Below are 14229 nucleotides of genomic sequence, written 5' to 3' on the forward strand. Positions count from 1 at the left end.
GTCATAAAAGAGAAGACGGACAAATTCAACTACATTTTTTAAAAAATCTACCCAGCAAAAACATCATAAGCAAAGATGAAGGACAAATGACAAACTGGGGGCGAAATGTTGCAACTCGTATTACCAAAAGCAGATCTCCATATTATAAACGTGGGCTACAAGGTGATTTTTAAACAACCTCCCCCAAACTAAGCAAAGGATACGAGACACTTCACAGAAAAGGAAATATCAATGGCTTTTAAACATATGAAAAGATATTCAAACTCACTCATGAGAGAAATAGAAATCAAAAATGCGAATAAATAACATTTTTCACCTATCAGATTGGAAAAAATTCAAAAGCTCAATAAGACATTTTGTTGGCAAGACTATGGATAATCGGGCACACTCACCCATTTCCGGTGGGAGTGTAAACTGTGCAACCTCTAAGGAGAGCAATTTGGTAGCATCTAGAAAACTACTGTGAGACATACTCTGTGGTCAGTAATTCCACTTTTAAGAATTGACCCTACTAATATATTTGCACAAATGTGAAATAATCTGTGTAACAAAAATATTTATTGCAGCATTGTTTGTAATAGCTAAAGAGTGAAAACTGCCCAAATGTCCATCAATACGGAACCGGTTAAATAAATGATACTACACTTACACAAAGACGTGGAAGAGAGCTCCAAGATATATTATTAAAGTGAAATATATCTTGGATATTTTTCCACTGTTATGTTAAGAACTCCAAGATACACTGTTAAGTGAAAAAGGCAGAATAATACCTATTAGCTTCCATTCGCACAAAAAAAGGAAAAGGAAAACAGAATTCATATCTGTATTGGTTTGGATATGCATTTACAAACTCTGGAAGGATAGGAATTGAGTAGATGGAGGACAGAGTGGAAGGAAAACTTTTCATTTCTAAACATTTTGTTGCTCGAATCATGTGAAAGCATTACCTTTCCAAAAGTTAAATCTTAAAACGTTTAATAGGTTAAATGTTAGTGGATATAATTCAAGCTCCTAGATTATAGTCTCCATTTGGGCCCTCAGTCTATGAGTGACAGATGGGAGATAAGTGGCTGTCACTTGGAGGCCGTGAATAGTAGCATCCGGAACTGGAAAGCAAAGTGAGGGTTACAGTCGGAAATCTGACGACTAGAACAGGTTGTATATGCCCAGGGCAGAGACATGAAAACCAGAAGGAAGAACACAATCTTGTGACAGTATCATAGCAAAAGTGACACATCAAAATAAAGAGATAAGCCAGAGATTAATTCTTGGGGCTATCTGGGGTCAAAAGGTGGTACAATTCCTTAGGACAGCTGAATTGGCTCTTAGTCCACAACAGACGTCACAGAGCGGTGTAGCTCAGGGGTACTGCCCTCAAAACGGGCAACCAGAAGGCTCTGGGGATTAGGCACAATGGTGGGACAGGGGAATGTAGGAACAACAGCATGGTGGGGGACAGCTGGCCTTCTCTACTCCTCTCGTATGTCTAACCACTGAGAAAAACTCTCAGAAAAGTTCACCAGGCCACGAGGCTGGTTAAAGAAAGAAAACGGAGTATTCTGAATAAAGCTTCTTGAAAACTGCTTTCACTCATTCATCAAATGTTTACAGAGCTCCCAGCCTGTGCCAAGAACTGCCTTAAGTGCTCAATAAATTCATCCCCCAAAATAAATAAGGCCAAAATAATTTAAACAAAAAGTCACTTTAAAAGATTTAGAGATAGAGGCTTGTCTCAAAAAACTTTTGAAATATAAAGTCACTAAAATGCCAACTGACAATTATAAAATGCTATGAAACTATGGTAAATGGATTTCAAATTGTATCCAGTTAATTCTATTGTTTAAAAAAAAAGTGAAAATAGTGATTTGACATGTGAATTTAAAATAAGACAATCATTTTCAGAAATTATGAGGTAGTTTATCGCAATTTTACTAAGCTTACATAGCATAAATCTTTAAAATATAGCTTCCTATTCTCATGGCTACAATTGATAAAACAGGAAAACATAACTGGAAAAGGAAACTAATTCAGAACAGATGTTAGGAAGGAATTTTTCCAGTAGTGAACTATAAACATGCGGAATAAATACTAGAAAATGTACTATGGTAAAAAATCAGAATCAGCTACTAACTACACGAACTAAGCAGGAAACCAGAAACCTAAATATGTAGAACAGGCATTTAAAAAAAGCCCTAAATTAATGGACAAGCCATGTTTTTACTATCCAAACCTGCAATGTGGTAAAGCTCAGGTATATCCCAATGCCTATAAAGCCTGCTCTTATTTATTCATAAGGATGTACCCAACTGCAAACCTAACAAGTTTACAAACCAAATTGATTCCTGCTTGATTTGCCAACATTTTTTCAACTTAATACCTACTTCGTACTTTCCTTTTGACCTGCCTTCTTAATATTTCACTTTCTCAATCTACTCACACTCTAAAAGGCAATATAAAGACCTGCAACCCCCCATCACCAATCCTTCTCTAGAAAACGCAGAAAGGACAGTTCTGCCTCAGCTGCTACTGTCAAGAAGAAATGGCTTATGCCTAGCATGCAGGGAAGACCAGAGAGGAACTGAAGAGGGGCAAACAACAGCATCCACTCCAATAAAGTTTACTACTTTGCATGAAGTCAATTTGTGACTCACCCATATTCGAGTGAATATACAAAAAAAATTCCAAAGCTAAATATAAAATGACTTTTGGACTATCCAGGTTTCTGCCTGTTTCCACGTTATGCACAGGAGAAGGCTGTGAAGCTGGCAGTACATTAACCCTCTCAGGCCACCAAGATCTCACTCAATGACTACAGTTAATTATCATGCAGGCCAGAGAAGTTTAACATAATAGTACTACCATAACGACAAGTGTTACACACAAAAGAGTCAAGAAGCCTCCTGACTGCAGCAATCAGGTAAGGACAGGAGACCAGGCCAGAGGTGACTCAAGATTCACAACTTTTAGCCAGCCTAAAAAAGCATTCAACTTTAGAACCTGAAAGAGCCTTAAAGATCATACGGCAAGCACAACCCTATCATTTTAGAGATGGAGATATTAAGGCCCCAAAAAATTAATTAACTAATCCAAGGTTGGGCAGCTTCATGGCAGCAAAGCCAGACCCAGGCCTCTGAGAAACAATCTAGTGCTCTCTGTGAAATACAGCATCCCACTCTTGGAGAAGATGCTGAAGGAACTGAATTTGTACACCTGAGGCAATCTTCTTTTTTTTTCAGAGTTAGGTGAAGGGAAAGGGTTATATGTGGAAAAAGATATTTACTTCATCCATCGACACTAGCTCAAACACAGACCTTATTTCATAGGCATATATAATATCCTGAACAAGACTATCACACAAGACTACTAAGTCTTCTCCCCAAATCACTGTGGTCTCCCAGAGCTTACCAGCGACTGGGGAAAACATGAATACGAAACAATCTTTTTAACCAAAACGCAAGCCTGTCCTATTATTTACTAATGGATAGAAAAATATTAATAAGATTTTAAAATGTTATTAGCACTTACACTATCAAGCAATCTTTCCATCTTGAGTTTTTACTCTTTTCCAAAATTTTCTATAATATAGAAAGTCTTTCCTGATCTATTATATTACTTTTTCTTCGTTAGAGTAAATTTTAGTATTTTAAGTCACATGGGACTCTCTCTAAAATTTCTAACAAATCATAATCCCAAAATCTCTTTGCCTAGCTTACCTCTGCATATATATACTGCCATACAAATCTATTTAAATATATTTTGGAAGAAGTATGAGATTCAAGAATTTTTATATTTAACTGGTTATACATATACATAGATGGTTCTCAATTTTCTCAACCTTAAGAAATTTTTCAAAAGAAGCTGATATTAACATTTCCTAGCCTACAGCATCCAGTTCATCACTGAAAGTAGCATAAGAGAAAGTGAAAACAGAGGGAGAAAGAAGGTAGAATGAGAGTCAAACCAAAAGTCTATCAGGAAAAAAAAATCATAGCAAATCTTCCTACGCAGATGTAAGAGGCACACACCAAGCTGCATGCAGTTTCCTTGTCTCACCATGCAGCTGTCTGTGCTTGCGGCCGGCTCGCTGACAAGGTGTGTTCATCGGGAGCAGCAGGAGTTGGGGTAAAGAAAACAACTGATGCGTGATCTCATGTGTGTCCATTCTCGCCAAGAATATCCTAGTCCATACAATTTGTTACTTACATCGTGGCTGCTCTCTATTCATATTCAAATTTAGATGTGGGAATATCTTACACACATTTACGAGCTATGTTAAACTTAGGGGCCACAGAAATCTCCAAGATGTGTGAGGCAGGCTTCTGAAGCTTATCGTTTGACAGGAGAATAAGCTCTGGACATAAGAGCACAGAAAGAAGGCAGCAAAATAAGAACTTAAGAATAACGAACCATCTGAGTTCATTTCTTGAGCTAGTTTTAGAGGACAGGTCAGATTTCAATAAGCAGAGAAGGAGAAGAAGGGACTGCCATAAAAAGGAAAACTAGGAACACATGCGGGATGGTGAAAGGATGTTTGAAGAACAGTGAGGACGCCAGCTTGACTGAGAGAAATTCTGTGGAAATAAAGAGGCCAGGAAGTGGAGGCTTTTGGGTTTTATTGTAGAGACGTTATCCAGCTGCTGAAGAGTTTTGAGCCCAAGAATGATATAACGAAAGTCACATTTTAGGAGGATTAATTTGGCAAGGACAGAATTGATAAGAAGGGATGGTCTGCAGGTGGGTCAGAGAGAAAGCTACCACAATAGTCCCACGTTCCTGAGCCCAGGACCTCAGTGTAGAAGTCAATGCCAACTGAAGCTGCTAAATTTTATACAGACTTCTTCAATATAGTATCGAACTTCTAAACTAATTCTAGAAAATTTGTACTTACACAATTTTTTTACTTTTCCTTCCTATTTTCACCTTAGGTAACAACTTCTGGCTTGGAATTTTTATTTCACCCTTCCTCACCCAATCTTTGCATTAAGACGACTCATAGTCATTCTTTACATACTAGCAAAATCAACAGGAGTCTATGTCATTACTTAATCAGAAGAGCATTTAAAGCAATTTTTTAAATCCCACCTAGTTAAATTGCTTTATATCACACACAATAAATTTCCCTCAAATTTCATATTTTATTTTCCAAGAGAAAGAGCACTCTCTTTCTCGCAGACTATACCTGCAAAACCAAAATGAAATGAAAGGTAGCTACCCAGTGAATCTGTAATAGTTACTTCACAGAAAGAGTTTTTAATAGATTGGCCGCCATAAGTATCATGACAGCAGAAACTAACTGCTTTCTTTGCCTTGTGTGTGTAAACTAGGCCACACACGAATGTCCCTCTTCTAGAAAAAGGACCAAACCAGGTAAGTTTTCAACATTTCACAGATTAAGGTAGTCTTATTGTATTTGCTTTCCCAGAAGAGGTTTAATTATAAAGTATCAAGTTTCATTTAATAAAAAAGTCATCGAAAAGGTAATTTAGATTACTGAAACAGACATCTTTCATATGCCTTACAGAATAGTATTATGCCTGATTTCTAGTAAGTCAGACTTTTGAAAAGCTAGCATAGAACAAGAGGTATTAATTTGAAAAAAAGAAAAGAATGACTTATTCAGTTGGAGGTCACCTAAAGAACTGCATATGCTCCAGGATTAAGCAGAGGACTGTGTCCCAGTTTGTAAAACAGCCTTGTCTCTGCTTTCACGACTTTCCATTTGAGTGCAAAAATGTTGCCACTTATCAGTGACCACTGGAACCTCTCCAGCAGGCAGTCCGGTTTCCTACGCCGAGGAGCACTAAGCCAGCTGATTGGCTCAGCGCAACCACACAACAGCCCTCAGCCTAACAGCAGTCAAGGAACAAAGATTGGTGACCAATTCTCAGGAAGGAAAGGATCTAAACGCGGCAGGTGGGGGGAGGGGGAAGCGCAGAATTAACTGACATAAATGTCCAGAAAGACACACCCACTCAAAGAGAGAAAAGCTAAACCTGGAGATATTCAGCCAGGAATGGATTTCTTTTTTTTAAGGTAAACAAGGATATGAATCTAAAAGTGTCACTGAGGGACCCCAGTTCATATGAACAAACTAGGCTAGGAACTTCATAGTACCTTGTGGGCAAGGACCTTAGAAGTACCTTGAGTGGGCAAGGACCTTTTATATACTAACATTTAGAAAATGTCGCTTATTCAACAAATTCATTGAAAGATGTCCTGTTTCCTAAAAACGGTACCTAAATTTAGGGTTCCTGCTTTACACTGATTCCAATTCTGCATGAGAACTCAAGTTGAAGGGGGAATGGGGAGGTGCAGAACACACGAAATTTTTACAGCATGGAAATAAAAGTATTTTTAAACCATCTTGGGGGTGAAGCATTGGGCAAGAAGTAATACGTGGAAACTGTCAAGTGCTTCTCTACACACCCACCCACCAGATACCATCGCACCCGGCTAGGGGAGTCTCCCTCTTCTTGCCTGACAGCTTCACTTTCTTTGAGGTCTGGAGCTGGTGATCACACTGGCCCGTCATGGTATTTTCAGTTAACAAAGCAGTTACTCAACAGGGGAAAAAGCCACAAAGGAGCAGAGCAGCTGCTGCTGCACCCGTGATGCAAGTGCAGGATGAGCCCCGAGCCGCCACCGCCGCCTCGGCTCCTCCGTGACGTTCGGGAGGGGTATCCCCGGCTCTCAGGAAGTGGTGGCCGCGGGCGGCTCCGCCCCCACTCGGCTCGGGGCTGGCCGGGCCGCCGGGTGGCAGGACTGCCTGGCTCGCCGGCGGGCGGGGATCACCGTCTGAGACGCGCGCCCGCCCCGCGCGCCCTGCGCCCTCGCCCCGCCTCGTCCGGGCCCCGGGCCCGCGCCTCGCCCTCCTCTCCCGTCACAGCCCGCGCCCCCCTCTCTCCCACGGCTCACACCCACTCACCCCGACCCCCTGCGCCGAGCCCGGCCCAGCGTCGCCGGTCACCAGACGGGGTCGAGCCGAGTCCAAGATGGCGACTCCGCCCCCGCCCCCTCCGCACTCCGGGCGGGGTCAGGGCGCCCCCTCACGCGGCGCGCTCGCGCCCGAGGCCCGGCTAAAAATAGCCGAGCCCGGCTATATTTGGTGCGGCCGGATCCCGGCGCGGCCGCGCGCGCCCCGCCCCGCCCCGCGCGCCCCGCCCCGCCCCGCCCCGCGCCGCGCTGAATGGAGAAGGGGCGGGGGTGACCGAGGGGAACCCACTCCGCTATCTGCGGCGCTCGCCGGCAGCGGGGCCCGGCCAACCGCCGAATTTAGTAACATTGCCTGCGTCAATCACGCGCCTCGCGTGCGTCAGCGCCGCGCGGCTCCAGGTCCTGCTCCCCCCACCCCCCAGCTCTGAATGGATACAATGTAGCAGCGCCCTCCTTCCTTCCGAGGCTGGATTGGAACCAGGGGCAGCGAGCGCAGAGGCTTGGTTCCTCTCTGCCCGGTCAGCGTTCGGAGCATCCTCCTACGGTCTTCTCCACACCACCCTGTCTGAAATGGAAGCGGAGGCGAACAGATACACCCATGTCATATATATTTAGTTTTGTTTTCAAGTTTCTGGTGCTAGCTCGAAGCTTCTTCGATTCTGAAATGTGTGCTGTCGACAATGGGATCCTCCCCCCTACTCTGCCCCCCTCACACACGCAAAGATTGTGACAGGTCAAAGAAATAAAATGTCACATCTGATTCAAGCGAACCACCTGGGGACCCTGTCTGTCTGCATTGCTTCACTCGAATATTTTCTCCGCTTCCCAAATTCATTTCTAAAGGAGGTTGCTTTCAGTCAGATGCAACCTTTGGTACTAGGAGACTTGAACTCTGATAAATTTTTATTTTTGTTTTCGGCAAGAAACTCACACTTAAATTCATCATTTCCAGGAAGAAAAGGCTCTCCCTCACACAGTCGTCCAGGCTTTCGGCACACCGTTTCATGACAAATGTGTGCCAGGAGACCAGAGCAAATCCCCTAGCGAGGGACTAATAAATCCTGTTGATTGATTTCGAAATGTTTAAGTCGGGAGATGGGAGGGGAGGCCAGTGTACAACCATCAAAAAGTGAAAGTGCGAGCTTAGAGTTCCATTTCTGACGGGGGGAGGGGGTTATTTGCAACAGTCAGACCCGCTCAGCTGTTCAACACGTGTGGGTTTGTTTTACACACATTAAGTAGTTTCTGCTGCAGCGCGCGCGTGGATGATGGATGTGCACTTAGCTGGGTTATAATGGGTCCAGTTAGGAAACTCACACCTTAAGTATAAAGAAAGAAAACCTTATCTTCTCGGAGCCATCTGCATCCCTGCGCGAAATACGAACCCAGCAAATGATAGGAGGAGGGGGATTCGCCTAGGCGCAGAGGGCCAGAGAGACGTAAACAGCTTTAGAACTGCTGCTGGCCAAAGCGCAGCTGCACCTCAGGGAGTCTTCGGACTGCTGCAGCGGCTGCCAGGTCACTCGGAGAAGCTGGCTGGCGGAGTCTTCCCTTTCGGAAGAGCTGTCCTCTCCCTTACCCCCTCGCCTTGGCTCTCTGCCTCGGGGCAGCCTCGGAGGCGCGCCAGCAGCACTCCTCCAACTCTACTCCACCCGAGCCTGACAGCTGGGCGGTCCCGCCTGACCCGCGGGCGGGCCGCTGCACCCTCTGGCAGACTCGCGCCCGGCCAGCAGCGCCGCTGCAAAGGAGTTGGCAGCGAGGGTCCGAAAGGCCTGCGGGGCCGGGGCTGGCCGCGCGATGCAGTTTCCATTGTGCTGCCCTGAGAATGCCCGGGGAACGCGCGCGCGCGCGCACATGCACACACACACACACACACACACACACACACACCCTCGCACACGCGGAACCGGCTGGGCCAGGGAGGGAGGAGGAGGGTGACGTAGCGTCCCATGGCGTCACATTGACGTCTCGCATTCCAGGCACTCTATGGAGAGGCCGCTAGGGCTCCTGTGGCATAAATGACGTGCCGAGAGAGCGAGCGAACGCGCAGCCGGGAGAGCGGAGTCTCCTGCCTCCCGCCCCCCACCCCTCCAGCTCCTGCTCCTCCTCCGCTCCCCACATACAGACAAGCTCACACCCGCTCCCTCACTCGCACACACAGACACACACGCGCACACACGCTCCGCACACACACTCCACTCTCTCCCGCGCGCTCACACCCCTCTCGCCCTGCGCCCTCGCGGGTGCAGCGCCGCGCACAGCCGGACGCCCCTCCCGGGCTCACCTTGCAACGCTGACAGCGCCGGCGGTGGCCGTGGAGGTGGGAACAGCGGCGGCATCCTCCCCCCTTGTCGCGGCCGGAGCCAGGACGCCCGCGGAACTCCTCGGCGGCGCTCTCCCATGAGTCGGGATCGCAGCATCTCCTGCCAGCCACTCACCGCCTCTGGGAGCCGCTGGGCTTGTACACGGCAGCCCTTCCGGGACAACAGCTGTGACTCCCCCCAGTGCAGATTTCGGGACAGCTCTCTAGAAACTCGCTCTAAAGACGGAACCGCCACAGCACTCAAGTATGTATGAGATTCGCCCAGTTAATTGGGGGACTTGCTAAAAAGTTGGCGCGCTGGGAACCGTCGCTCCTGAAATTGACAACTTTAAGCGTGGGGTTTTCCCCCCTCGGCTCTTCTCTCCGGCTTTGCTCGCCGAGCGGCCGGTGGGTTCTGATCTGAAACTTTTCCCCTGTAGCGGGCCCGCAGGGATCTCTGGAGCTCATGGGATTCCTCCCCCTACCCGAGGAGGCGAAAAGCCTCTAACAAAGAGGAGGACCGGGATTTGTGCAGTAGCAGCTCCAGCGATGTAATTCAGGGTATTTCGGCTCTAGTTGTCATGGTAATGATGCTCTCGGCGGCGGCGGCGGCAGCGGCGGCGAATTGCAGCTCCGGTGATGAACGGCAGTAATTTCCCTGGCTTTTAACTAGGATTGAAAATAGGGGCTGTGGTGGGTCTAAGTTAATATACCTAACGGTGACTCCAAGCTGGTTGCTTGGGGAGAAGCTTGGGAGGGAAGGGGCCTGGGCAGCAGCGGCCGGAGTTTGCAAAGGCGTTCCGAGGATCTCAGGAAAGAGGGCGTAATTGTAGGAATGTGGCTTATTGTATTGAAATGAGCCTGGGGCTCCACTAGGCACGTCTGCCTGGCGTCGCCGACTTGCCCGTTTACACTTTTCCCTCCGGAGGTAATCGGGTGTAATTGTCGGCCCCCTCGGCCGGACACGCGTGGGGACCGTATCCGTCTCCTCCGAGCCTTGGCTCAGGGTGAGAAAGGAATGTTTTCCTTTAACTGACAGAACTCGCGCTTTTGGAGAAGTTACTCCGAGTGTTTTACTCTTAATAGAAATGAAAGTTCTCAGTGGTGAGAGGAGCGCAGTCTTGCGAGCGCAGCCTGCGGAGACTGGCTTCCAAAGGCACCTCTCGAACCTGTTGGAAGCTTGAGACAGACATGAAAGAGAAAGCATTTGTCCTTTGATTCCAAAGAAGGTTCTTGGAGATTGCTTTTTATTTATGCCTCCAGATTCTTCCGAGGGAAGAGCTGCGAGGAGTTTGGTAATCAGAAATCTCGGGCTGTTTTCCCAGAGCTTTAGGGTGCCAGGAGAGAGGCACAGGGCGCCGTTCGGTCACTTCATCGCGAAGTCAATCCTGAATCTTCTTTTCCCAGGACGGAGAAATATTTTATAAAACTGAGTTGAGGAAAGAAAAAGCTGCCCAACGCGGCTACGGGGAGCAATGAATGAAGTTAGAGTTTATTCGAGTTATCTTAACAAGATGCTCGTAATGCGAATAGTAAAGACTGCTTAGACCGAGCAGCTCCACGACCGCTCAGTCCCCCCCCCCCCCCCCCCCCCCCCCCCCGGGACCGAGCGCTCGCAGAAATTCTCCCCCGCGGTTTGTCTCCTCTCCCTCGGGCTTTCTGAGAATCTCTGTCTTTCCCTTTCTGTCGGTCTCTCCTCCACTGCTCCTGCCCCCGCCCAACCTCCGCCCCCGCTCCCCAGGGTTGGAAACTCCGCGGAGGAGCCCGGGTCACAATGGTGCGTTTCACGGTTTCCTCCACATACTTCACCAAGGGGAGGGGAACACGGGGGTGTTCCTTTGGTCTGCCCACGAGAAAGAAAGGGGCTTTGACAGAGGTAGATATTTCTTCCTAATTTACAACCCCCAGGCTCCGTGCTCCCGGCCCCGGCGGCTGCGAGCAGCAGCGGCGGAACGTGTTTCCAGGCGCGGCGGCTTTGCCTAGGTAACCGGCCATTTGGGGGAGGCGGAGAGCCGTGGGGCGCTCGGCTTGGCTGTCGGAAACGTGGTGTTGCACTCTCCCGCGAACGCTGGGCGCTCGAGGGGAGCCCCTTCCTTGAGGAGACGCGACCCTTAGCCCCTGGAGTCAGAGGCCGATCCTCGGAGAAAGACTTCGCTTGAAAGGCGCCCGGGGAAAGGCGGGAATGTGGGAACCTACTGGAGGAGGTGGTGGGAGGTTGCTGGAGACCCCCACTGAAGATGCCAGGGGGACGGGAAGCACATGCTACAGCGGTGGGAAGATCTTCCCTTGCTTGCGCTAGAGCGAGAGCAAGCTTTCCGTAGGATCAGCTGGGGCTGAGGGTAGCAAAGGAATCCCCTATTTCTCGGCCGTGGAGGACTTTCTGGACCTGGGGACTCCGAGCCCCTCTCTCTCTCTTCCTTCAGGCCAGCCCAGGACGCAGGGGCGGCGGGGGTCGAAACTTACACGACCTTCTCGGCCGCGCACCAGCGAAGGATTTTGGTTTTTGTTTTTTTTCGACTCCACGTTCCCACTCCTCGAGCTGTGAGTGGGTCCGGGCAAAGGGGGCGCTGTAGGCCAGAGTTTGGGCCAGTGGGATCCTTCCCCGAAGCCCGCGGGGCTGCACTTCCAGCTACAAAGTTTCGCTGAGGCTGTGCGCAGAGCGCTCGCCCCAGAGCCGCGCTCCGCGTCCTCCGGAATGTGCCCCCTCCGGGCCGCTGGATGGCCCCGAACGTCTAAGTCGCCCACCCTCGGGGATACCGCCCGCTGGGTGCAGAGGGCCTCCCCCCGCCCGCCCCACTGGCCTCAACGCCAACCGCCTTGTCGCCTTGTTTCCAGTGCGGGCCTATTTCCACTGTGCCCTTTTGTTTGCTTGACCCCTGGCCCCCGAAACTCGCGGCTAATAAGAAACGAAGCTCCATTAGCATTTAGAATGAAAAGCGCAGACTTTCTTAATTCCTCGGGGCATTCATGCATTCGTTCCGGACCTTGTGTATTTCCTATGCAACGTGTAAAATTTGTATGGGGGGGGAGGGGGGAGTTGGAAAATGGCTATTTTCCGCTCGTGCACACTCACTGATCCCGATTTCGGGCAGAACTCTTTCCTCAAGTGTTCTCCTTTCTTCGGTTTTCCTCACTTCGCGAGCTCGGAACCAATTATGGGGGCAGAGAGATCAATTTCTGGGTGACGACAGGCTGCGCGTTTTTTAGCCTCGATTCGGGTGCCACAAAACGGCGGTGAGCGCACTGGGTGCTGGGCAACCCATACTCGGCTCCCCCAAGGCGGTGTAATGCTTCTTGCCCAGGGACTCCGTTCACCTTAAGCACTGCTTTCTTACCCTTATAATTCTTTGTAATTAACGTAGCATTCCTCGAGGCCCCCACCAACACCCCAACGCGCCCGGCCCAGGCCGCGGTGACCCCGCCTGGTCCCGCTGTGACCTCTGTCCTCTCTCCCGGTGCCCGCAGAGCCCACTGCGGAAGAGCGCAGCCCGGCAAGCCCCAGGCCTGAGACTGGACCCTCGGCAGAGCCGGGCAGCACCGCAGCCGCTTCGCCTCGCCGGACGTCCCCCGCTTCTACACTCTCAGCCTCCGCTGGAGAGACCCCCAGCCCCACCATTCAGCGCGCAAGATATCCTCCAGGTAGGTCTGAAGGCACGACCCCTTATTCCTCGCAGGCTGGAAGAAGTGGGGGAGGGGATGGGCCCTGGGTCCCTGGCAGGGGCGGGCTGGTCGACTTGCCTAGCGCCAGGACAGTGACTGCTGGCCGAGCATTTCACAGCACAGGTGGCTTCTTTGCACGAAGCTCCTCTGGATACCACACCCTTTTGCTACCGAGTGGAGGAGCCAGATTAAATTAAGCGTTGCATTTTTCAAAAATATTTTTCCTAAGAAAAATGCAAATACACCGATAGATTAGGATCTTTTAATACACTGTAATGTCATGTTTGCTGTCCTTTTATATCCGGTTTATGCATTTAAGAGTATTGGGATCATTTTGAGCTCAACAGCATTTATGTTTGTATAAAATCCAAATCATTTGGGTGCAGAAGTTTGGGTTCCTGAAGCTCAGAGGGAAAGAGAAAAAGCATTTGAACTGAAACTTAAGGAGTCAATTTGAGCTGGGCAAAAGAAAGAATTGCAGGTTTGGCTTGTAACACCTTTTTATGCATTTGTGAAAGGAATACCAAGTGCCTGGCCTGTGTAGGCACCAAAGACAGGCAGATAAGTAGATCTCAGTCCCAGCCAACTCATCTTCTAGCTGGAAACCTCAGAAAGACACAAAGGAGAGCAATAGGGAAGGATTGGCAAGGAAGAATGACAGAAAAGACCAATGGAGAAATCCTAGAGGTCGCTGAAGGGCGAAGGAGAATAGATGAAACATCAGGAAGTGTTCTTCCTTTTAAATGATTAGTCTTTCATTTCACCCCAACAACTGGACAGCAGGATAAGAAATCCTTTAACTTCAAACTGTGAGTGTGTTTTTAAGGCCCTGCTTGGAAAATAAAGGCTTGAACTGGCCTCTCCTCATCACTGCTTCTTCCAACAGGCCCTCATCACCTTTTTTCAAGTCAAGATTTCATCCCATACACGCATGACTCAGTCAGATTTGGAAATGTGGGTAAGAGAAAGATGTCAAAGGAAATGAGAAGCACTCACTTTTCTATTAGTCACACCTTCTACACCATAGACTCCAAAGACACGTTAAGCACCTGGTTTTCCTTTGGTTCAGAAAAACCAACCACCAGAAACTGCCCATTTCACTATTTCTATTTAGCCATAAAGAAAGGGAAATAATTAGATAAATAAATCACTTACCGGAACCAGTAATTCTCAGGGCCTTCTCATCCAGCTCAACCTCTCTTTACAATAGTAAGCTCCCTGGATGCCAGGTGCTTTGGGGGCTCAACTTGGTCAAACTGGCAGAGAAACTAAGCCTCTGAAGAAACTGCTTTCTTTTCCAGGGGTACTAATCCTTCTGTCATAAGAAAATATGT

At 48.6% G+C, this 14229-nt stretch overlaps 1 protein-coding gene and 1 long non-coding RNA gene across 5 annotated transcripts in view; one reads left to right on the forward strand and one right to left on the reverse strand.

The window, feature by feature from the left end:
• LOC124237297 (uncharacterized) overlaps positions 1-7018 on the reverse strand; it is a 35295-nt gene extending 28277 nt beyond the window's left edge. Inside the window, exon 1 of one of the 3 annotated variants that reach the window (XR_006887975.1) lies at positions 6926-7018. This is a non-coding gene — a long non-coding RNA (uncharacterized LOC124237297). The remainder of the gene's footprint in view (positions 1-6925) is intronic. The other 2 variants (XR_006887977.1, XR_006887974.1) reach the window with 2 other exon arrangements.
• Positions 7019-9010: 1992 nt separating this feature from the next.
• Positions 9011-14229, forward strand: part of NR4A3 (nuclear receptor subfamily 4 group A member 3) — a 39086-nt gene continuing 33867 nt past the window's right edge. The window contains exons 1-2 of one of the 2 annotated variants that reach the window (XM_046682285.1): positions 9011-9500; positions 12701-12874. The gene's annotated coding sequence lies outside the window, so the exon portion shown is untranslated. Of the gene's footprint in view, positions 9501-12700; positions 12875-13781; positions 13854-14229 lie in introns of those variants that run through there. The other variant, XM_046682295.1, reaches the window with a different exon arrangement.

The sequence above is a fragment of the Equus quagga genome, chromosome 1 (genome assembly GCF_021613505.1).
Source record: "Equus quagga isolate Etosha38 chromosome 1, UCLA_HA_Equagga_1.0, whole genome shotgun sequence".
Classification (NCBI taxonomy): Eukaryota; Metazoa; Chordata; class Mammalia; order Perissodactyla; family Equidae; genus Equus; species Equus quagga.